Source organism: Semicossyphus pulcher, unplaced genomic scaffold, assembly GCF_022749685.1.
Source record: "Semicossyphus pulcher isolate SPU_LCO1_2020_fin unplaced genomic scaffold, fSemPul1.0.p SCAF_6, whole genome shotgun sequence".
Taxonomy (NCBI): Eukaryota; Metazoa; Chordata; class Actinopteri; order Labriformes; family Labridae; genus Semicossyphus; species Semicossyphus pulcher.
Window position 1 is genome coordinate 2,961,305 of NW_027211737.1, and position 26,803 is coordinate 2,988,107.

The following is a 26,803-nucleotide window of genomic DNA, read 5'->3' on the forward strand; positions in this document are numbered from 1 at the left end:
GTCACAGCGCAGCTCCATTCAAGCTCAGCATCTCTTTATGGTCGCTTTACCACAGTCTGTCTGGGCAAAGGGTTCAGGCCTGTGTCTTTTCCTCTTTTGTCTGCTCTCCTGGGGGACATGAATGGGAGGTTGGGGCCCGAACAAAAGGCAGATCATGGGTCTATTGGGGGGGACAAATGAGCTTAGTTTGGGTAATGGCAGCCAAAAGGAAAGGGAGGTCTGGGGAAGTATTGAGGCTCACCTAGGACCGGAATGGGTGGGGAGATGAGTTCCCCAGGATGCTGCTGAGATTCTCCTTCCCACACTGTACATGCTCCGTCACTATCTGACAACAACAGGGCCTGTACTGTCTTGAGGCAGATGACGGGAGCGAAATGGAGGGTTCTGGTGGGGAATGGGAGAGGGAACACCAGCTGATTGCATGTTTCTCCATGGTAACCGTTAGCACTGATCAGTGATGTTGGCCTCATAAAAAGGAGGGTGAACTGTGACCCCTGGCTGGTGATCATCAAAACAAAATGTGTTCGACAAAACTATTTCTGCTTTTTACACACTCGCTCCTCTCAATACAACTACTCTAATCAATACTTGGTGATAGCGGATACTTCCAGTTTATCACACCCTTCTCCTTTCTCCACCAAACAGCCTTAAAACCTTATAATTCATTTCTTAACAAGCTTTTAGGATCATAACATGATCCCAAATTTTTAAATGTCATATTTATATTCTGCTGTATATCCCTTTACCACGACAGCTTGTGAGCAACAGCCAGACCTTTTTTCTGGGATCAGGGTAAGACCTTTTTTCATTTAAAGGAGATGGAGTTGAGATTTCTAAATGTCACCTTATCACAAATGCCATTTGAATTCCAGCCTCCATTCGCCTTTGTTGCTTCACACTTTCTTTATATTGTTGTTTGTAAAAAATCTATGTGCACTTCCCTACACCTCTAATACACAGGCACACACACACACACACACACACACACACACACTACCCTCATCTCCCCGGTGCTTTTCCTTGTCTACTGCTCCTTGCTTATAACCCCGTCTCCTGCAGCAGTAATCCAGCCTCAGAGAAAGCAAGTTTCACTGCAGACCACAGCATGTATAAGCAGAATATGAACTGTTAGTGGCAGACAAAGAAGAAAAACATCAATGACAAGAAGCACTTAATAGTTTTTTGCATATCCTATGTTGTTTCACACACATTATCTAGCTCCTATACATAAAAATATTAGATATTGGAAACTTGATGTGGTCCATCTCAGCTACGTCATCCTATATTTCAGCAGTTAATGAATTGATCCTGTTTTTTTATCGGCAACCTGTAACCTGAGCAGACTAAGTATTCTGAACAGGTAAACATAATTGGACATAGCCACCATGACATCACTAATTGGTTTGTGGACTTGCATTTTGAAGCCTTGGTTGAAGCCAGGGTTTTTTGGAGCCTAAAGTGAAAGTTTCTGGATGAGAGGGTGGAGCTTGAGACAAGTGGAGGATTGGCAAACGCTAAGTTATCAAAGCTACACAGTGTATGCATGTGGCTAATTCATTAGCTGGCTATCTACGTAGGTAACAGCACAGTCTCCCACATAAAGAGCAGTGATTTGTGAACGCAGGTGAACGATTGAAAGTGGTCTTGTCATCGCTACAGCCATCTGTCACCTCTGTGATTAAAAAAACAACAAAAAAAACAACAATCCTGGTCCCCATGCATAAATGTATAACAAACACTGAACCGTTAACAAGCCAGGTATGGTTAGCCCCGGCCGGACACCTGCTCAGCAATGCTAACATATAAAAGAATATGAAGATTTTACTGACAGAACAAACTGGAGCTCAAACTTGTTGGCTGGACTTTTAGTACAATAAACAACTTAGCAAACCATCTTATTAACCAAACCATGAGAGCAGAGATTTCAGACGTTGCTAGATGTTTAAACTTTGTCAGAAAAGTCGAAGGTGGCCAGGGGCGTGAATGATAGGGATATTAAAAAAAAATGTATCTCAAAAAATCTTTTGGTTCTTCATTTATATTTGATGAAATGTTATTTGTTAAACTTGTAGAATTCACTGTTGTCACTGGTGTTAATTGAAAGTCTCTTACAGTTCTGTTCTGCACTCCTGAGTGACATCTAATAGCACCTTGTTAAACAGATGAAAACAGTCTAGAGCTGGCTGTAATGATTTCGGTGATTTGACTGATGGCCGATGGTGACCTCTGGGTACGAGGCTGGCTGACGGGCTGACAGGTGATGTGTGAAGCGACAGTAAATGAGCTGCTGAATAATGGGCCCTTGTCAAAGCCTATCTTTGCCTTAGAAGAACTAGCACACAAGGCAGCGTAGCCTGGGCTCCAATGATTGATGCCCAGGTCAGGACTGCGCTCTGATAGGCTGTTGGTGGTCTCTGAATGTGAATGAAATGTAGCTCTTGTTTCATGTCACACAACCACAGCCATCAACATCTTCATTTGCTATAGTGGAGAATGCATTAAAGAATGCCATGTTTTGTGAATGTATCTAAGCTCTGTGAGGATATCTGTTAGAGAAACTGTGGCGCAATGAATTTTAATGAAGGCCATTATCTTAGAAATACAACAAGAGAGGTATTTGTAATGAAAACTGAGGCATGGGGATGTTAACTTTTATAGCTGATCTCCAGTGTTTCTATAACCCAGCAGTAGAGCTGGAGGGAGATACAAAAAGAGGAAGGCTTGTTTTTTCTTCTCCAACTCCCTCTCTTCTTATTTCCATCCTTACTTTCTCCTTTCTTACCTTTACATAACCATCTTTTCTCTTTTTGCTTTTGTCCAGCAGGGAATAAACCCAGCAGGAGACGCACCTTACAGTATTTCAGATCTTATTTGCTCTATGTTATTAACCATTATCTGTCTTGAATAAATAACTTGCAGCAAAGAAAGGGGCATTTACTTCTGGAGAAAACTCCAGTCCATCATAGCACTACAGCAGCTGTGATGGATAGAGGTGAGAGGTGACGGTGGGCAGGTCAGTGGGTGCAGAAGGTCCAGCAGACAATAGAGTGGAGAGCCTGGCCTTAAGAGGTAGCCTTGGAAAAATCACATAGGCAGCTGTGAAGAGGTTCGGGTGCTGCTCGACCTCCTACATCCATTACAATTTCTCAGTCAGTTTAAAGGATGTCCCATTATATGTGTTTCTGAGTGTCATCATTGTACTGCTCAAGAAAAACGCCAAAGGGGAATGCTCTAAAAATTGTGGTAATTTGGTTCTCCTCAGCCTCTAAACTGCATATTCTGCCATCTCTGTCCAGTAGCCTACGTGTTAGTCATAATAAAATGTTTGAACTCAAACCTATAAAGTTTAGGCATTCAGAGAAGTTTTTTTTTACTTGTTTTAATGAGTTTAATTTTAATTCTGATGCCTGTATCAGCAGGGTCCTCTCGTCGGATTCCCACAAGGCAATTTATAGAGTTTTACTCGAGGAAGCAGGAGGAGATTTTACTATAGAGATGCTCCAGACATATACGGGCAAGCGATTAAACACAGAGAGTTAACTGAAGAACAAAAAAAGACAGTGCAAGAGCGTGTGAAAGAACGAGTCACTGCTGGTCAGGAAGCAACTGAATTTGACCTCTTCCTCCTTAACAGGTATGCATGACTGTACAAATGAATGTAAATGCTCGGTATAAACATGATGAAGCCTGGTGCTCATTGTGTTCAGATCTTAGGTGCAGCAAAGTTTGGTGTATAAGACGCACTTTCAATTAATTTTTTCCATCTAAAAAGTGGGCTGCATCCTGTGTGCCGGTGCGACTAATATATCAGTATAAAATGCAGAGACAGGTATTCTATTTTGTTATGGTATTTTACCTCGTTGTGCATGCGTGGGTTCCTCTGGGGTCTCCGGCTTCCTCCCACAGTCCAAAGACATGCTTGTAAGGTTAATTGGTGACTCTAAATTGCCCATAGGTGTGGGTGTGAGTGGAGGACAGGATGTGTTAGCCCTGTGATTGACTGGCAACATGTCCAGGGTGTACCCCGCCCTTCGCCCAATGACAGATGGGATAGGCTCCAGCCCCCCGCGACCCTGAACAGGATAAGCGGTACAGATAATGGATGGATGGATGGATGGTATTTTACCCAGACGATGGAGCTTTAAGCTAGCTATAACGCTTTGACATCATGCAGCCGCTACCCTCTCAACAATCAACGTTAATGTACACTGCTAGCTACTACACCAGTTGATAGCAGCACCAGTAGCTAGCAGGATTGCAAACTCGACATGACAACCCGGATGGTAGGCTATAATTTGTGTTTTGAAGGTGTTTTAACTGAAAATAAATTGAAATAGTGTTGAAATAACGTTGTTATTAATAAACAGAACCATTTTCCTTCAGGTATACCTCCCCAAAAAAACGAATATTCCAGATTTTACGGTAGGTGTAAACGCATTATGTACAACATGCTGGTATCAGAAACTTCATCATCTGACCTCTGACAGAACAGAGATCTGATCTAAATGAGGATAAGGTAAACACATTAAAATAAAGATGCAAAAAGGATGCAAGACCTGATAACATATCCAGATACAGGTCAGATAATAACAGGTGTAAATGGGGATTTCGCCACATCACATCAAGTCTGATCTTTCTGTGCCATGTAGAGCCCCTACAGTAATGCTCTGCGGGGAATGTAAATATGTTGAGTTTTGACTGACAATATTGGTACTGATAAATTTTGCGTCACATCCACTCGGTATGCATTAGAAGTTGTTTGTAATATCGCTGCAGTACTAATGGCCACACATGCAGTTTATCAGCTGAGGGCTCCATGATGTTTGCATTTTGGAAACCCCTCCCCCCACACAATTTCGATAACATCTTATCTTTCAAATCAGACAAATCATCATTAAAGCTCCTGTGAAGAACGTCAGTTTGTGTTGATTTTGGCGCCCCCTGTGGACAAAGCCGTACCTCTTATCTCTTTGCTGATTTTGTCCTGTAAGTGGTGGTTTTTACCAAATCTCATCCTGCTTTCTTTAACAGTCATATGTATCACTCACTTTAAAATGACAAATGTAAATAAAGTAGCGTGTAGTTAATCGCTTCGTCTGACCCCCCAGCAGCGGTTTCAAGCATTAAAAATAACTATAGAAATAATCTTCTTGCTGATGTTCTGGTTTGCTATTGTAGCTCATGTAGAGTCATCACAATTAATTTCAGTCGGTTTCATTACCAGCGAGAAACGCAGGGTTTAAACCTTTTCAGTGGAGTTGCATGAGTCGGCGGGTGTTACAGAAAGATGAATAAAAGGGAACAACTCCGATTTCTTGAAGTATGTAACCAACATTATATGGGCTGGATGCACACTGGCACAAAAATACTTCTTCCAGTTGACTTTAATTGTGAAAGAGATGTCTGTAGATCCCTGGATACATTTTGTAAGATACATTACTTTCTCAACACAAACAATTAAATAGCCTTTATTATAAATATTAAGTTCTGCTGTTGTAAAATTCAATAAAAGCTGAATTTAGAGATGTTTTCCCACAATGCAGCATCGCCACAGGAGCTGGGAGGCGGGGTTAAAGGAAACGCTAGTGCCTTTGCTCTATGGTCTGACCAATCACAAACTATCTGGAACAACCAGGTGATTTAGTCAAACTCTTTGGCTTAATTCACCACTCAGCAGCTTTGATAAGAATGAACAGGACTTGTAGTCCAACGCTGTATCCTGTTCTCTGATCTGTTGGTGACCACCTTCTTTCTCCCTTCTGATTTGATCTCATTTTTCAAACAATATTGTGAGCTTTGCAGGAGTTCAGAGATACATTCACTTTTCTCCCATTTTCATTCATTAAACTGTATCTCAAACACAAAAAGTAAAAAGGACATTTTTCAGTTAGAAACTGAAATATTTTGAGTAGTTAAGTAGTTTGATATAATTTTTATTTTGGCCTTCTTGCTTCAGTGATGTAATTTATGATAAGGCACTGATGGAGACATCTTTATTCTGCTTCGATGCTACTGTAATAATTGTTTGTGTGAGATTAGTGAAACTGCTTTGGAAACAACAAGTTTTTTCAGCCCACAGCAGTTGTTTTATGGCGCAGTGTCAAGCTGAACTCATTTCCATGCAGATATTGTGGCATATGTAGCAACAGACTGGCAGCACAATGGTGCTGCTTCAAGGTCACAGTTTCCACCTTCACAGCAGCCTATCAGCTGCCAAAGTGTCCCTGGGAAAGATACTAACGCTTACCTGATAAGACAGCATCACAGATGGCAAAAGCTGTTGTTTGCAGATAAATGAGGTCTTGATATGGAGACTTTTTGCACTGTGTTGTAGATTGAAATAATAATATACAAGTGGTTTATACCCTCAAAAATGTTCTCGGGTTAAGGCACATTTACATGTACTTCTTATGTACAGTCTATAAAGTGACCATTTGGGATTTCTCTATTTCATGAAATGTATATTTAAAACAAATCTAAGGGAACTGTGGACAAAGCGTTACATCTTATGTCTTTGGTGATCCTGCCCTATACATGCTTGTGTAGTATTACAAAAAAATCATATCCTCCTTTTCACTTGCTGTGAAAGTTTGCCTACGCAAAAATGTAAACAAGTCTGACGACGATGACGCCTACGGGAGTGAGGGCAAACAAGCGTTCCGTTTGTCCAGCCAAGACTTCCTTTTCCTTGTGCTGCATTGTTTACAGTCTGATTAGCAGCTTGATCCGTGTGTTCAGATCAAAAGTAAATTGAAATTCGCCTCAATAAATGGCGTCATCTCTTGGTTCATTACATCCCCTGGAGGAGGAGCGCCCGTTCATCTGTCTGTGCTGAGTCTCAGCTTCACTGTAAATACTAAGTTACACAGAGGCTGCAGTCTGGCTTACTTCAACGGTATGAACCCGAAAGAGAAACAACTGAAATAACATCATGATGCAGATCAGTAAGTAAAAATAAAGCTTTGTCAGGTCTGTCCTCAAGAGGAGAAGAAAGCTACCTTAAAAGCGCTTGTTTGTTGCCGTATCGATCGTTCTGATGCATTTGAGGAAGTCAGGGAAACACGACATAGTGCCAGGTGAACTTGTTGCTCAGTAAAGTTGATCGAGAACGGATTGTTAGCTGAACTTGTTGCAGATGTCTGTTTATAGAGATAATTAAAAAGCTAAATTAACTATTTTTAATTTAAAAGTTATTGTGTTCCGTCTGCTTTTTCTCTCCATATGAACTATTTTTCCTGGATCTACTGCAGCCTGCTGATACGTGATTGATCAATACTACTCGGACTATGAGCGGATCACAAATGGAAACCAGAACACTTCCCGTACTACAATCCGGTCACGTGCCTACAGATTCAACATTTTTCTGTAGAATCGGTAAATAGAGATTATAGTTCACATTGAGGCATCAGTTTTATTTTCTCCATGGTCTATTCGAAAAGAATGTTAACACCCACAATGTCAGTAAGCATCCCGACCTCCTACATCCACAGTCGTACCTCGCCCCAAGTCCCTTGCCCACTTTAGAGGATTTTCAAAATGATGCAGTGGTTGGATTTAGACTCAGACCTCGTGGAGAAGTTACACTTTAAATGCCTTGTTGGGATCGGATATTTCTGTATTCCTCCTAATGTTCTATACTCAGAAATAATGATGCCTTTGCTGTATAGCAGCATATAGCACTCTGTTTCCTCTTTCAGCTTGTAGGCATGCTCCTCTGTAAAAAACACTGTTAATGATTCATCTCCTGTGCAGAGATGGAGAAAGGAGGTACAGAAGCGGAGAGGGAAGGATGGAGGGAAATGGGGACTACTAAGTGTTTATTAATGATAAACTAGCTTCAGAGACTCCAGAGGGCTCAGTGATCTCCCGAGGTGTAGAGTCTGCTCTATTTATTCTCACAACCTGTCAGCCATTTGAAACAAAGAGAAATTATATCTGGATCCATGCTGTGCTCACTTATAGAGCCTTGCAAACATGAATTACATCCAAATTTAGCCCAGAGCTGGTCTTTAACGATGGCAGGTTGGTTTGAATTCTAATGGATTCAAATTATAGATGGAACCACGGAGTGAAGAAGAAGACGAACGCAGGCTTCACTTATAATGGTGGGCTTTCTTGCTGTAGAATGGGAAAATAGCTGAGTGGTCAAAAAAAGAAAAATCATTCATGTGTTTATTTCATGTGCATTGATCATTCGCATTATTCAAAACAGTGGTTCTGAACTCTGGTTCTCAGCAACCAAAGTACCAGTAATTTCTGTCCCACCGGTTAAATAATAACATCCCAAACATAACATGGGGAAGTCCATGACACGGAGTCCTAAGGACCAGAACGGACATGAGCTAATCCTGAGTAATGACACTGACCTTTCAGCACATATAAAAAGAAAAACAATTAGTGTTCTTATGTTTGTCTGACTTCCTGTGGTCATGAGAGTAAACTGTTGTCTCTACGAGACAAAGGCATAACGTTACTTAGCTGTACCGCCACTAGAATACATTGGTGCCTATTAGTCATGATAATAATCTTTGAACAGAATGAAGTTTATTTAAGGTTTCTTTTCTTTTTTGGCAAAATGACTTATAGAATACAATTAAATCATATTTTATTCACTGGCATATATGCCAAGTGTATTGCCTTCATATGGGGGAAAAAATTACGAGATAAAGATCACCTTATAACAGGAAAAAGATATTCTTCCCCCTGCTTCAGGGTGGTGGAGATGAAGCGGCGCGCAAGATGGAAATAAAACACAAGTTTTTCACCGACTATTTGAAGATGTTGATTAAATATTTATGCTCAGACCAGATTTCACCTGTTTCTGTCACAAGATTCATCACACATTCACACACATATTAATAGCAATTTTCCAGTCTCATAGCGGCCAAAAGTGAGCGGTCCATCACAGTCACCAATTTCAAAATGGATCAAGTTCGCTGCGATCTCACGACCGCTGCATTCAAACCGAGCACTCCACCCCGTCGACTACAGAATTCTCTAAAGAAACATGTTTCCGTGAGGTATTAATGAACTACGTCAGCATCCAGGGGGAGTTTACAGTCAGAGCTGCACAGCCTAAGAACCTGGGCATGCGCAGTCTTCTTTTTTCTTCTTCTGTGGAAAATGTTCAAAACTGCTCCCTTTACGATGTCCCGGAACCTTCTTGTTAACATCACAGCCCGTAAAGTGTATTTTTTTGTATGAAAAATAAAATGCACTAAAAATACGTCTTTGTGTAGACAGGATTTCACCAACCACTGCGAAATGATTTTGGAGAAACGCCGCTACAATCATCACTTTCGTCACCCTTTGATTGCATTAATGAAAAAGATATCAAAATTATAAAAGAAGAATGTGTTTCTGACACTGATGATTGATAACAAAGAAAAAGGTTGAAATGAGGTCTTAGACGTTCAGAACTGATTACACCCTTTTAACAACCAAATTTCAACGTTGAAATCCCGGCTGGTGCTCACTGGATAGGCTTTCTCGATATTAAGTGATCTCTTCTCGTTATAACTTGATATTTTTATTGTTATAACATGATCTTTATCTCATAATTATGAGAAAACGCAAAACAAATATTGCTTATGAATGAATGACCCTTCCTTTAGTTTGGTTTTATGTTCTGGTTGTGCTTGTTTCTGCTCCCTGAACATACCTTCAAATAAGTTTTGCTGTTTTATTCCTTTCACATCTCACCCTTGTCTGACCTGGATCTCAGCAGATATGCTGCACATCTGTATGCCACCAACACTGCCAGCCTGAAACACAGTGAGAGCAGCCTGAAAGGAACACAGAGAATAGCTGAAGGTTTCTGTGCTACACGTTCAGGGTAATAATCACACACTGCTGAAATGCACTCTTTGGAACAGTAGCTGGGGAATGTAATGGCTTCCATGTGCATGTATAACATGTGCTTGGGCTGCTGCTGCTGTCTGAGCTCTCTGAACACTGATTAGTGTCAGCCATATTTCCCCCCCTTTATGTTCACACTTGCAGCTTATATGCATGGCTTTTGTGCATGTAGAGTTTGCTTGCGTGAATGCTGTGTCCATAGTTTGTTCACATTCCTCGGCCTGCTGTGAGTGTGCATGGACATCTGTGTTTGCATGTCTATGTTGCTTACGCAAGTCTGGTCTGCTGAGAGCGAAGCTATAGCCTCAGTACCAGCAGCCTGTAATTACAGAGGCAGCTTCAGTGTGAGAGCAGAGAGCCTGCTGGGTAATTGCCACTAAGAGCAAGAGAGGAAGTATGGCTCCTTTACGTCCAGCACTTATTCAAATGGATCAGCTCAGCCATTACAGAAACTGAGCAGGGCCAGAAAAAGCTCTGCAGCCCGACGAGGCTGATTGCATTTGATTGGCAGAAAAAGTCAGCCGAAGTAAAAAAAGAACATAATACTGAATACTTAATAACATACTGCTCGAGGTGGTTTGTATCAGAGACGGCAATCTGAAGACAATATCCAGTGAGAAATAGGTTACAGGTAGGCTCAATGAATAAGAGCTTGGTTGAATACATTTGGTGGAAGTAAAATGTACCAGAATAATTGAAGTGAGCGAGTTTTTGCTCACGTGGGTGTTTGTTGGTTTTGATGTGACAGAAACACTTTTGTTAATGTTTGCAACGCGTTCTCCTACCTACCTCTTTAACATCAGTTTTGCTTGTGCAGGACTCAAGCGCTCAAAAAAATAAATATATATATATGAAAAAATATTAAATATGCAACAGCCAATTAGACTTTTATAATAAAATGGTCAAGTTAGCATAATAAACTACGTCCAATTAGTCCAATACAGCCTGGCGACAAACATGTAACATTTTGAGTTTTGGACGTGCAACAAAAACATGGGTTAAGCTTGTAAAAGGGTCATGTATTTGGTTATGTTAAGTCCCCAACACTTGGTCAGTGAAGCCAAAAAAAATCATGGTTTAGGTTTAATTCAGTTTAAAAAAGAATCAACTTCATCAGCAAAGTCAGCATTGAATATTTCATTTCAATTTGAACCTGCATCTCCTGGATGACAGACCCATGTTGGTTTGACTCTTCCATCACCCCCAACTTTAGAGCTTACCTGATTACCTAAATCACACAGCATGTGGAAACAAGCTGGAGTACAGCATGATGAAATGACTTTACAGGAAAACTAAACCATCATATTTAGAAGCGTACGGCCTTTTATCAAGCTTTGACAATGCAAGGGAGCAGGGCCTTAAACATGTGTCAACACATATGAACTGTGGACGAGTTTAAGAACAATCAGGTCCTGACATTTTCCGGACTTGCCCTTTCACACATGTTGCACAAAGCTGGAGATTGTCCGTGTAAGACATGTCTCCGGCTCTTGGAATCCTCTGTTCTGTTTAATTAAGGGGGCACCTTGTTACTGCATGCTGGGAGGGGTACTCTTCTGTAATGGGGAGGGTTAATTTTACTACATCTCACCATATAAAGGACCTATCTACAATGCAAATGCAATAGTGGAAGAAATTATACAGGCAACTGAGGCAAGCAGAAAACAGTATGAAGCAGCAAAACTCTGTGGAACGTGAACAGCGTCATCAACTACCTGCTGCGTTCACACATCAGCTCACTCAGACACTAAACCCACTTTGTAATAAGTGGCTGGCAGGGTAAAGACTGCTTATTGTCAATCTATACAACCAGTAGTTGCTATACAGGAAGTAATCCACACTGCATTCAAAATATACGACTTGAAGAGAAATGTAGATGAATTTGACATATGGTGTGACATAGTGTCAGTGATATCCTCATCCACTTAGTGTGGCCTCTTCAAAGCATGCTGGACAGTTAATAATAAAATGTACATTTACTATAAATACATAATGTATATTTGGTTGTTATTTGCTCAAATATTATCATCGTGGCTTGCTAATTTACAGAGAAGTTTTATATAATATGATTTTATTGGAATTTTCCCACACAACAGCTTCTACAGATCATTGTTGTTCTCACTCTGACAGCTGCCGCAGGCTCTTTGTACAGCTTTCTGCTCACTTCTACTTTTGTTATGTTGTATTTTGCTGATGTAAGAGCATGACTTCAGGCTCAGAGGAGTTCTTCTTCTGACTCTTAGGCTACTTTGTGAATGAAACTTGGCCACAGATGGAGCACAAGAAGCAGCCAAAAGTATTCAAAGTTTAATTCAAAGGCCACATTTTAGGGGTGCCAATAATGACTGTTTGCGAGTTTGGTGACCAAATTTGGTTCACTCATACAAACAATACAATGAGGTTACAATAATAACCTGCATGAGACACAGTGAATGCAAGTCCCTGCGAAGGACCCTTTGGAGGACTACTGGACTAACCTGACAGTAAAAGTAGTTACAGTATATAATGAGTTGGGCTATTGAATGATGCTTGAAAATAAAAATGTTCTCTTTAACTTGGATAGACATGGTACAGACGCATCCTGAGCTCCCGGAGTCCATAGTAACATTCAGACACAGGCAGTTGATTTAGAGCAGCACAATAACAGCAGCCACAGCACAGAACAGACAACAGATATCCATCTTCAGGGAGCACATACACTTTTCCCAAAGAGTTGTTGCTGAATGTATTGGTGCTGAAATGTAGCCACAGAGATACAGCCGTCAGCCCTTGTAATCACCAGCCAATATTAGATCTTATTCCATGTAAACAGCGGAAGTCAAAAATCTTCAACTGGAATGATTTCAATCATCGTGAAAAAACATATGAACATAACTGCAGCTAGCCAAATGCTAATAACACACTGATGCTGCAGTACTAACAGGTAAATACCACAACATCATAACTAATGTCAGTAACACTCAAGTCTGTGATATCCCAACTCCTGATGTTTGTAACGCAGTATGTTTTGGTTAAACATTGTGTGCGAGCCTGATGATATTGAGTTTGTTTAAGGGACTGCTTTTGATTAGCTTTTAATGTGTTTTGCACTTCACCCGGTGCCTCAAATGAAATACTTTCCTCAGAGTGGTTTATGGTCAATAATCTTGTATAAGAGTATCTATATGAGCTGTGTGTAGTGTATGTTCTATAAAACGTGGGGGGAACACACATTAACACACACACACACACACACACACACACATCGTGAGGAAAGGGGCTCATTTGCACCAACACACAACCACTCAGCCGGGTTTGTCTCGAGTTACCAGCAGCAGCCTTTGAGCTGCGTGAGCAATAAAACAACACAGAGTGACCTCCATCCTTCCCGCTCTGACCCTGAACCATTCCAACAACCCTGCACAAAACTGGTTCTACATCAGGACCCTCAGTATGTGCAGCAGTAAATTGTATTCTACTGCTCTGCCCCAGGAAGACAAGCAGGGCTCTGAAACAAAGATCCACACAGGTTAGGCCGATGCCCTGTGAGGATGAAGGAGATCAGGTTCAGCACTCGTATGAGGGATTTATGAGAGACACTCATGTGAATGTAAAACACTGAAGGAAGCCTGTCTCAGCTTTCAGCAGCACTTTACGCCCTGCTGCAGACACAACTCTGTGACCCTCTGACTTTTCTCACTTCTTCAAGTCCACCATTTGATTTGACTTTTAATTATAAGTCACAATTCAAGGGGATTGATTTACACTATTCCACGTTTGATAAAAGCCATTATTCAGTTTTACATGGACAGCGAGGGCAATACTGTTAAGATGCCTAAATTAGCCAGAAGGCTTTAAAACAACAACCATAAATATAAGGAGGCGAGACAGACATGGGCAGCAATAACTCATGCATTAGATAATAATTTCTTTATAAGAAAATCATTGAGTGAAATCTCATTTCAATCAATTTTTGATTGTATAATCGGATATTTAAAATCGTAACACCCCTGGTCCACACTGACTGATTACTGGAAGGTTGACAGGCTCGGAACCTCCAAACACCTACAGTCCAGGAGTGTCAAACTCAAATTAGATAGTTGGCCATATTTGTGCAAATGACGCCTCATAGGGGCCATTTTTTGTCGACATTATGATGTCTTAACACGTAGATATATCGGCTACTAGCAGTTTTATCATTTGAATTCATTCAGTAAGAGCCAACAGATACTTGCACCAATCAGTGAGCATTTCATGTTGTTGCATAAATAACAAAACATGTAAGAAAGCATCATGCAATCCATCCAACATATTAACACAGATTCAGTTCTGAATGTCTTTGTCATTCACTGATGATACATTTGAAAGAATGTAGGTTACAGCTATAAAACCCTACATTTATCTCTTGTCAGTTGTGCGTTAGCTCATGAAAATAACAATAGTACATAATAATACGAAGTGTAATAAGTGGCATAGTAAACTTTTTCCTATTTACACCACTCTTAACAACAGTTCATTAAGAGTTTCATTAATTATTTATTTCAAAAAGTGCTGGTTCAGGCTATGAAACACCTATTGTACGGAAAGTCCGATCTTATATCGGGGTTAAACCAGTCTGTAGTAACCCTGTCTGGCTTATCTTACTCGCTTTCCTCTCTGGGCCATGAATCGAGCGATTTCCGTGCATAATTGAAAGAAGCGTTTGAGCACCACTCCTCGACAAAACCAGTGGACCTCAGTGTGAGGGCAGCCCGTGCGTAATATCGGGATCAGATAAAAGAGTGTGTAAACAAAGACATTGCAAATAAATTTTAATTTGACCTGAGTTGGTTCCGTCAAGGAAGCTCTGTACCAATGTGTCTATCACTATGAGTACTGACAATGTGGACGGGCTTGAAAAGCAGAACACTGCAGCAACATTGGGTATAGCATGAAACCAGCAGGGATTCGTTGAATCCAAATATTTTCAGGAGTTCAGTTTGGCAAAGTAAGTCTGCGATGGGCTTTAGAGCCTCGCGGCGTGATCTCACCCCACTGAGCCACAGCAACAGTTGAAAGCGTTAACTTCGCAAACTTCTGCAAAACCCTGCAGAGGCAAAGCAAAACTTTCCCCTAGACTTCAGCACATTCAAGATAGCACAGTGCTGCATGACGATCTTGGCTTTCCAAATCGTTGCCCTTAGATGGCCAAGCTTGTGCTTAAATCATCCTTTAATATTTACGCCTCCTTGTATGAGTGTGTGTTCTCTGATATACGCCTCGACGAGTCTGCATATTTCATTGGAATGAGGAGAAGCATCTTTTGCCTTTTCATCTCTGAGAGCCCAGGAGGGTCGGGTATCACTGCGGCTCCTGTTGTGTGATTGGCAAGCGCTGCTGCTTCTGTAATCTCATTGCATGGCTGACTGGCGCGAACTGTGGAGTCAAACAGAATGAGGCCTTTACATTGACATGCCAGGAGAGTCCCAGGACTGAATGGACGGAGACCAGTGGTTTCCTCGCTGTGATTTCCCCTTCTGTACTATACAGCCATGCTAGTGCCTGTTGGGAGTTACACAAAGAGTTCAGTGTGTAAATGTCTAGGTGGAAAAAGAGGGACAGGAATGATCTCGGTGTATACAGTACATGGTGTCAAACCCAAACACAGACGCTCTTAACATGAGGACACATGACTGAACAGATGGTGAAAAGATTTAACACCCCACAATACACTCCCAGCGACTAGCTCTTTTGAGAGATTTGGAGATTTTTCACATGTTGCAGCATTTGATTTCAAGGTTGGTGGATTTAGGGAACACACACTTAATGACGAGTTGCATTTGAGGGTTACATAACAACTCGCGTTCTGACCTTGCTCAACCTGCAAATCTCTGGAAAAACTCCTGATGCCTAACCAAATGATTTAACTCTGTGACCAGCTCGTGCTACGGATAGAGATAGCAGGGCAACTTGTGAAAACAGAATATGTTTGAAATAAATGAATTGGTTACAGTGGGATTAGCCAGGAGGAGATCAGAGACTTTTCAGAGACCTTTAAACAAGATGTCCTGTCAAACTTACTCGTCCAACCTTAAGAATCAGATTTGGCTAAAATGTGGCCACAGTGCCTTAACGTTGGGAAGGTGTTTTTTTACAGTTACATTCAGATACATTATTACCTAATTAAAGGCTTTGAAAATAGTACTTGCGTGGGCATCCTTGATCAATTGTTCACATTATTCTGTCCCATTTTTCTAATTTGAAATAAAAACTATAATTGCTAGACCCTTTGTTGTTTTTGCAGCAGAAAGCTAAGGCCACCATCTTTAAAAAGTGGTCAATACTCATGGACGACATTGGGCAACTGCAATCTGGCCAAGGGAGATTTTTTGTTTGCATTGTATCGTACCATAGTAAGACCAAAATAACCATAGTAGCTAGAGCATAACTTAAAACAACTGGTGTGGGACTTGTATTTAGGTAGGCTGTAGCAGGTTTGCTAAGGGGAAAGAAAAATCAAGTGACCAAAGATAAAGACAGACTTCTGCAAAAACACCAACAACCACAATGTTCATAGAGCTCAAAGTATTGAAAGATGCGCTTGGTAGTGTGTGCTCAGTGTTTCAATAATTGTCCACCTTCCTGATGATGATGCCTATGGTGTTTGTATGAGCATATTCATTTGTGCAGAAACATGTTACACACTGAAGTCCCCCTTCAGATTGGAAAAACGGCAATACACAGCAAACACATCGGCTCATTCACTGGGGCTACCTCCCACAAGATGATGGGTTAAATCATCAGTGGAGAAGACCAGTTGACTTGCATTAGCTGCATAATTTACACAGCATGGCAGGCTGTAAACAAACAAACAGTCTCAATATTACCTGTCACTGTTCATCATAAAACAGGATGGTTTTAGTGGCAGCCAAATTATCCACAAAGGTCTCCACCTGTCCAAAACAAGTGGACCGCTAATAAAAAAAGGGTAAACACCAAATACAGCGTTGGGATTCAGAGGTTGTTAGCTGAGCTGCCTCCAGCTTAGGGAATGCTTCTTACTCTGACTTCTCTGATTGCCTGTTAAACAAAATTGTTAAACACTACAGTGAAGTTTCTAGAAACTGTAAGAAAGAGCACACAATGCATTAGTGGAGAACTCTGATAATCATGAGCCCTAATGGTAAAACATGACACTCATGTAGGCTAATACAGGAGTTTGTTGTGCCACTGACTCAGAAAAAAAGAAGAATGAACAGTTAAAGATTTACACATTCATTTGATTCAACTGACAAAATTGTGAGTTGGTGCAAAACAAGTATTTGCACATCTACTAAGTGAAGTGGAACATATAGTCATGTTCCTCTTCACATCATGAACTTAGTCTAATACTTATTCTTCTTTTAGCTTTACTGTGGGCTCCAACAGATCCTAAGAACTACTGTGTATCTGTCTTTTTAGTTGCTCATCACTCAAGCATGTTTACCAATAGAACACTGATAGTCTGGATAGCCTGGTGTAGATCTCTACCAGCGCCAGCAGCAGAATAGAAATGGGATCTCCAGTCAAATAGCTGTGAGCACCGAGCCGTGGCTGATTGAGGGGCTCTTCACTGGCTAAGCAAATAGCCTTTTTTCAGAACTGATCCTCTGTGATGACATGTCAGCCTGAGCCTAGATGGATGACCCAACATCTCCACAATGCCCCATGACTATAAGACTGGATCATTGATTTAGAGCCCCAACCTCATACAGGTATAGTAAAAGCATTTATAAAAGTTAGCAATCTGAAATGTGGCACCAGAGCTGAAATATTGTGCCATGTTGTGTGTTTCCTTCTTCACACTAGGTACTCATCTTTTCCTCCTTCTTTCTGAAAAGAAGAGAAGTGATGGAGGACTAGCCCTATACACCCTCATTCCTGACACTCATACGCATTTATACCCGCGGAGGTCCCTCTGGACTGGCACAGGGCTGTAATATACTGCCTGTCTGGACTCTGAGCAGGACGTGTGAAGCTATTGGATCCCTAAAGCTATTATTGTATCAGTGCTGCTCCGACCATTTATCCAACTGAAAACACATAGCCAACCTAAGTGCAGCCTGGTGACAGCTTTGTTTTGTGCATGTTTGTAGTCTGTGGGTCTGATGTAATGTTCTGTAGAACCAATGTTAATATACAAATTTGATAAACTGAGCTATATATTCCAACTAATTCTAGCTGAAATATTAAACAGGCTAACATATGATTAAATGATATACTTTTTATATCATTTAATCATCTTAAAAATAAGAAACTATTGTAATTACATTTGATTGATTAAAACACTGCTTTACTTAGTAAGATAGTATTTATACACTCTGATATTAGTACCTTTTTAAAAAAATAAAATGTCTCAGTACTTATGCCATCAATGCTAACAAATTATCCACAGTCATTTACAAGCTCCTCAGTTCTGCTAGTGACCATACTGTAGCTTAGCTGTTAGCAACAGCCTCTGCTGTCTGCTGCTAGGCATGTCAGAGGTTTAGCTTCTCCTCTGCCTCCTGTAGTGACAGTGGTACTCGTTAGTACTGTACTTTACATGCAGTGATGGCGAGGCTACGTGAATTGGAAATGTGTCTCCACACCATGGAAACTCAATAATAAGCTGATGTAGCCAGTCCCCTTTAGCCGGTGTGAGCTACTCTAATGTAGCGTCGGCTCCCCTACCAGCAGCCCCTGGGGTGGCTGGATGACTGTCCAATAAACGCATAGTACTTAGCACAGGAAGCCTACGGTTCACCAACGACCATTTCACATTTCAAAAAGCTGCTCTGTTAGTAACCTGCTCAATTTCAGGCGCACTGCTGTGACCAGTGAAAGTGTAAACTTGTACTTATCAGACTGATATTTGTAGAGCCATGCGCAAACTAAATAAAGGAAGCGTGAAATCGCCAATGGTAGTCAGCGAGGGTCAATCAAAGGATTGCAATACAATTATTCACGGTCACACGGCAGTGATGTGCAGAGCCGTTGAGAGCGAAACGTCAACAACTTAGATAAAGTTATGTAGTGATGGGAGCACCTCCCAATGGTGCTCTACCTCACTTATTTTATTCACAATAGATTTTTACCTGCATTTTGCGAGTGGCTTTACACATGTCACATTAACCCTTTCACACAAACATTTACAGGCTGATAGCAGGGCTGCAATGCAAAGTGCCACTGTGCCTATCAGCCCTGATCTTATCACATTCATAGACAGATGGCAATGCCTTAGAAAGCAATTCTAGGTTCAGTGTCTTGCCCAAGGACACTGTGACATGTGGAATGCAGGAGTCGGGGATTGAACCTCCAATAAGAAGAGGAATTTACACATGGTTGGGATGTATGTCCTAAGCTTTTAGGCACACAGTTATGCTATAGAGCAGCACCCCTCATATCTATTCTGTGATGTAACACATGCTAATAAGAACTGACTGTGATGCTTCTTCTTCGATATACCAAGCACTGTTGTGTCTGAGTTTATCATCACCCAGAGGTGCACACAGGTCAGCTGATTTCACCTCCTTCGCCTGTGTCTGGATTAAAATTACTGACACTTTTAGCTACTAGTTGACCAGTGATGGTTTGATGACCTGTTAGCTGGCTCAGGCTCCGGATGAAAGAGTGGTTATATTAGACTCCTAAACCACGCACACAGACATCTATAAATGTCTTTATAATTGACACTTCAGCAGTGAGTGGAGATGTACTACAAGGAAATTATCAGTAACAACCTTTCAGGGCAAAAACATTATACATTATGCCACACTGCTGGCATCCCTGGCACACTGGTGGCTACACCATGGCTTTATGGATGCTGTAAATTACAATTATACCAGCGACCTGATGTTACACTGAAGGTATGTGGAGGCACAGAGATCTTTTCCTGCCTCCTGCTACGATTACATCCCACATTTATAATAAGTTATGATATCCCCCAAAGGGATATAAACATGTGGTAGCTCTGCTTTGTGCTGAAGAGGAGCTCTCCCAACATCCAAGTGTGACTTAATGATGACAGAAGAAGATTTAAAAGCAGTTTTAGATTTGGACCCTGTGAGGAGATGAGTCATGCAGCTGCACATCTGAATGTAGTCTGAAGCGACCGCAGCATTGTCATTTCAAAGCCAGGTTTGAGCTCACTAATTAAGTCTGGTTAGTAAAATATACACTCCTGTCAAGAGTTAAAGTGTGGATTCACAGACATTGAAAGCATGTCTGGTAGTAGTCTAAATCTTATTACGCCATCTGACCAGTCACACCAGTTAAAAGCAGCCTTGGAGGATAATGACCTCATAGGGCCGTCGCATATTGTTCAACATTTTAAAATGTGTTTAATATCTGGGGGAGGGGGGGTGACAAATTATATTTAAAAATTACAGTCTACATGTAGAACCTCTTGTTTGCCCTATTGACCAATCAATACAATTAAGTTATGTTGTTTGCAATAAAAAATAGCGGTAACTAGTAAGCTGAGCCGTGCTGAGGGAGAAGCAGTGTGGAAGTATTTTGGGTTTTGACAAAGAAGCTTGCTAAGTAATGAACAGAAATTAGACTTTTTATCGCCTTTCTAAAAAGAAGCTGTCTTATTCAACAATGCCAACAAATCTGCTTACTCTTCTTCTAACTCGCCCCCCAATGATGCAGCGAAGGAGCCACAGGGTAACTTCAAGTATACAACCTCCTCTGACTGCCTATTGTTTAGCCCACTCAGCTTCAGCAAGACTCTGGCCAGAAGAAAACAGTCACCAATTAGATAGCAAGATTTATATGCAAGGGTATGTAGTATCTATTATAATTATTATTATTACAGCTGTTATAAGAGTACAAATTTGATTGGCAGAATGTGATGATCAGACAGGTGCACGAATTTTAACATATTGAGTGTTTTTTTTCAGCCCTATGACCTCATCAATGCAGTTTGCCAGCACCAGATCCATCTTGACTGCTTTGTTAGTAAAGCAGAAACAAATCAAATCCTGGTTGACCTTTGTAGCAGACCAGACACTCAGATTATATCTGTGAGTGCAGCGCTGCCCAAAACGTGTATGCTGATGGCACTACAACAGTGGGTGGAGTGACACTGATCAGCAGGCAGGCAGGCTGGTCGCACCGACACACACTGGGCCACTGGCATGGCAGCCTGACCGTCTGACCTTCCGCACATCATCACTTGGCCATTAACCAGGCTAAGAGGAGGAGAAGGGTCGTGTTTTTAACAGCCACTTAGTGAGAGTGCACAGTGAAGCCGAGTGTGCTATGTAAACACATTTATCCTCGGATGTGTGTGTGTAGACATGCTGAAATCTACTTCACTGGCTGTTTGCTCATGTTGGTGGTAAAGTGCATCAACACTTCACAGCAGCACTCAGATATCACTCAGGCTTATCACTGTCTAATAAATCAGTTGAAACATCCAGCAAGGCTGGGGTTAAAGTCTGACTGATCCTCTGGTATGTTTTCTGAAACATGCCTTTAGAATAGCGCAGTAAAGTAGTGCCTGAAATGGACTCTGCTGAAAAGATATATCTTCTAACAAGAACAGCAAACATATCTGTTGGTAAGTGTGTACCCAAGCAGCCTGGCAGAGCGATAGACGATCCATTCTACAGAGATGGCAGCCTGAATAATGCAGGCGTTTGTTCTTCTGAATGAAAAGGAGTTGGCACTGGGGCAATTCTGCTGGCAGATTATCCGATGGCAGAGTGCCGCCCTCTCTCACGGAGAGGAGAGGGGGTAAAAAAATAGTTCAAGAACAGTATCCGCCTTCAGACCAGAGGGGGAATGGAGAAATCACACATTCCAGCAGTCTTCATTTTGCAAAGTTTGCAGCTGATAAGTGAAAAAAAAAAACCTACAAAGATGTAATTGAGCTCAGAGGAGGTCACACTGTGGTAGCTACCTGTTAGGATCTGACATCAGCCCCCAAGGAGAGCTTGTGCCCATGGAAACAGGAGCCTGAGAAAAGCGCTGTGCAAGGTGCTTTTTACTACCCTTCTCCTTCCCTTTTGCTAACATTAATTGGTTGCCAACAGCACTTGACTGTAGCGAGTTGAGGCCTCCATCTCGGCAGGTCTTTAGCTCAGTCCAGAGAAAGCCGGGGGCCAGATGAGTCGGGGGATTTGCCAGCTCCCAGCGCCAAGCCACCAGGGAGCCGGATCGTTTGCATTCAGCGTGATTAGATATCTGTTTTGTGTAACACAAGCCAGAGCTAAGCCTGGTTCTGCTCTTTCTTCACGTTTTGTAAAGGAGGAAATTATTTCATCCGTTAGTCTCAGACCAGTGATGACAAGGTGGGGGAGATCATCAGCTTCCTCCTAACTAGGTCACTGTGCTATTCAAGTCCAGCAGGAGACTGGAAGCAGCTGAAGGCTGAATGTTTAAACTCCTCCTCACCCACCGCTGGAGATCTTGTTAAAAGATGACACACAAAACTGAGAGGGGAAAATGGAACAACCTAAATTTCATTTCTAGAACAAACAGACAGGAACCTTGACTTATTTAGCACTCTACTCCTTTAACTTGGTACAGTTTATCCAGTGGATCATGAACTGTAATTGGTCCAGTATGGGTCACAGGAATAATAGCAACTCACCATTATATAAATCTTTAAACTAATATGCTGTTTTGGCCCTTTCTAACTTTCAAAGATAAGTATTCTCTTGACACGCTGTTGTCAAGCTGAGGATCATTTTACATAAATGTACCCGGTGGCTGCCACTGTCTCGTCTGGAGTCTGGAGCCAAAAGCAGAATCATTAGTCTGAGCAGTCGTCGGCATGCCAGTCAAGTAAGCCCCATTTTTCATTTGAAACATTTATGATAGAAAATACACCTCTTCAGAACCAGCCGACTCAACTTTGGACAGTCAGCGGCGGCTGCTTGAAGTGCCGGTGGCTCTGAAAAGAAGCACTGAATTGCCTGTAATAAGGTCCCTCTCAAGTTAAATGGTGTGACTCTCTGCACGATCAACTTACCGCACAATGGTATGAGGTTAAAATGAGACACTCGGGCTGAAGATGTGAGCACCTGCAGAACCATTAAACTTTTAAAATGATCCTGGTAATTTTCTCGTGTGCTTTAACACTTCCATGAGTGAGAAACTGCTTCCCACAAGACCTACAAGGGCAGTGAAGGGAAACTAAGTTTGAATATGCTTTATGTAGTAGTTTATCTCTAGGAGTCTATATGTGCTTGTCCTCTGAAACTCTGCTCATGTTTACATCAATAGGATGGGGTAATTTTTCCTGACATGACACAAAATTTCAGTAGTCCATATTAAATATATATACTCATGGTATTTCTGTGTTAAACAGCATCTTCTACTATTCTGATTGTGGTTCACTCCTACTGTAGTATTTACAGTCATGTTCATCCAAGGTTGTAACATGCCACAGCAAATGTTTTTTCATTCTGTGTCCTTCAATGTTTTATTTTTATAAAGTTGAATGAATGGACTTTATCCCTAACATTTCAACTTTCAATGTCTGACTTTATTTTCACATTATAACTTTATTCTCAAAATGCTACATTTATGTTAAAAAAGATATTACCCCATGCTTGGCACTGATACCCTTCCATGACCTTATGCTGCGTTCACATGGATTCAGGCAGATGGTAAACAGCAGACAGACTACACCTTTTGGACGGCACGGGAAAAGCAAACACTCCATTGGAATGTCAGGAGGGCAAAAGGAAAAAGACATGACGAGATGTTGCTATGGTGATGTTGAATAAATGATATAATGAATACATTTATTTCGTGTCATCATTATATGTAATTATTCAAATTGTTGTCTATAAATGCAGCTTTCTCTTGATAATGTACTGCAAAAATAAAATTCTCAGAATTCACTCAAAACGTAGGTCATTCATTCATTTCCAATATGTATAGTGAAAGGAGAACTGCACTTGGTGTATCCCTTGTTTAACTTCGTCTGAAAAAGAGACAACAAAAACAAGTTTGTAAAGTAAGAGCACCGGGTGAACCAAAATGATAATCTTGTTGTTGTCCAGATCGGCCATGTTTTCTTGTTGCGTGAGGTACGTAACATCTGGTTGTGAATTCCAGAGGACGTCAAGAAGTTACATTTTTTGGACTTTGGACGGCAATGCTGTCTACCGTTGCCGGTAGAAATCACACCACATTTTACCGTCCTGCTCTCCTCCACTAAAATGACAGTTTGCCGCAGCATTACAGTCAGGCAACGGAACACAAGAAACGGCGTTACTGAATTAGGATTTCTTTTTAAAAGGCAACTGCATTCTGTTACAGTTACAGAAAAAAAGTGGTGATTAGATTACAGGTACATTTATTAAAAATGGGGATTACTAGGAGGATTACAATTTTAAAATGAAGACGATATGATACCGAAGATGCTCTATAACATGTGCCGTCTCATTTCTAAACCGTCCATCTGACCGTCTCTTATAATACCCTGCACCAGCGCACACATGTTACAACACTACACGACATGGCTCCTCAAAGTTGCCATCAACAGTCTTTGGATGCCACGGCCTGTGGCCAAAATTTCGCCATTGTTTAGTCTTCAAAGGAGAAAATGGGAGCAACATTGCAGTACACCCGACCTCCGAAACTGCACCACCCTCCCAATTTAAATCGAATCTCAAAACTCATCTGTTCCGCCTCACCTACTCTCCTCAACTCTAAGCACTGTCCCTCACCCACTCTTAATGTATTTTATCTGGTTTGTTTTACTCTTGTTGGTGTTTTTACTCTTGTTTGTGTTTTTTGTACAGCGACCTTGAGTGTCCTGAAAGGCGCTTATAAATAAAATGTATTATTATTATTATTATTACAGTGCAAGTTCTGCCTTCCAGCCGTGAAAATGCTGTCATCATCCAAAGACTCTACATCTAATTTAAAGAAACGTCTACAGGTAAGACCAACCGCTAACGTTAGCTGCACAGAATTCCAGTTAAAAATGTTAGCTAACCTGTCGTCTTCTACTACTACTAAACAATAGTTTGTGACTCTGGTGATGGCCGTGATCCGGAAAGTGTGGGTAAAAACACAAGCCCCAGACTGTAATAAGTTTATGACAGTTTAAGTGAAGTTTGAGTGTGAAGTAGTGTGAACAGCATACTTAATAAAGTACATTTAAATGTGCATAGTTACAGCTGTTAATTAAAACGCGTTTTTGTGCATTACAAATTTTTTGAAATTTATTTTCTCTTGAAACTGAAAGTAATCAGTTACGTTACTTTAAAATTGTGATACTTAGATTAGGTTACTGATTACATTTTTTAACAGGTAGGCTAATTAGTAATGAAATACATTTTAAAGTAATCCTCCCAACACTGCTTACAGTACAAATATTTGTTATAATGCATCAGCTAAAATATCAATGGCTCTGTTTGTCAGCACATTTATGCTGTCAGGGTTGTCTGCAGTCAGTTGATCCAATCATGTTTCATCTGAGTGGAATGAAAAGTGAGGCAGTTTTTTAATTGTGCATTTTCTATGATACCAAAGTGTGACGTTTAGACGGAAACACATTATTGAGTCAGTTTGACAACTTTATCCCATAATGTCACTATAATATATAATAATATAAGTAGAGAAAGTAAAACATCAGCTTGCATATAGTAGTCTGATTGATTTTGACTAATTTTTTTCTCTCTTTAATGAGTCTGATTAATGCAAGGGTTACAATTAATTGCTGGAGCATCCCTTTAAATCAAATGCCACATTGTACAGATTACCCATAATAATAATAATAATAACAATAATGTTAAATGAAACTAAAAAGCAAATACCTTAAATATTGATGTCATACCATGTGTAATTTTTGTGCCATTTGAGTTACTTTGGTCTTCAGTTAGTCTGAAGTCTGACTGTGATCAAAGCTAACTGAAAGGAGAGCAGAGCTTTAACAAGTTATGTCCTACACTCCCCAGACTCTCTGTAAACATAATGCTAGCTAATGCTTTGTCGCATCCCAAGCCAACACTGCCTCCCTTCAAGGCAGCCCGCCCCCAGAAGTGGATGCAGCTTGGAGGCATACAAAGGTAATGTGGGGGAAATTCTCCAATCAAATAGCTGTGAGGGGTTAGCTCTGCAGAGCGGCGCGGGTTTCCTCTGCCTGCGGCGCTCTCCCCAGCTTTGTTCTGCCCGTTATCTTTGGCGACAGATAATCCTGAATATGCTGCATGGATCACAGCTGCTTCGCCAGGAATCAACCACCAGCTCATCATGCATGTTAAACTCATTACATATTCAAAAGGAACTAAATCTCCTGCATATCTGCTTGCTGGAGGGGCCTGTGTATGTGTTTGTGTGCATGCATCTGTGTGTGCATGCCAGCCTCCTCCTCCATCCTCAAACAGACTTTGCTCACGGCAATTTTCACCCCCCATTTAACCTTCCCCTTTCATCCCTCCTCTTGTTCACATCTTCTCATGCCCAAAGACTTGGAAAACACTTTGACTCTAAAGTTCACTTTGTAGATTCTTGAGCTAAAACAAAGTCGCTGTTGACACACAACTAAAAATATAAAGAGATAGATGAGTGTGTGTGTGTGTGTGTGTGTGTGTGTGCGTGCGTGCGTGCGTGCGTGCGTGCGTGCGTGCGTGCGTGTGTGTGTGTGTGTGTGTGAGAGCTTGTGTGGGTGTGTTACACGGGGTCAAGGCTCCAAACACCATGTGCTCCCAAAGGACATGGCAGTACCTGGGTGTGAACAGATTGGAGAGTAACTGATCCCACAGGGGTCAAAGGTCAAACTGACCAACCTCTGGGATACACTTCATTAGGTTTTGGAAATTTGATGATGTGCGTTGTGTGAAAGTGAGTTGTTGAGAATATGACTGAGACAGGATCTGATAAAACAATTTGTTTTATAAAATGTTATTTCTGTAGAGCCTTGGAGCTTATGTGCCGTCCATTTCTCACCCTCACATTCATCATTTTGTTTAATTTGACATCTATAACTTTTCTGCTC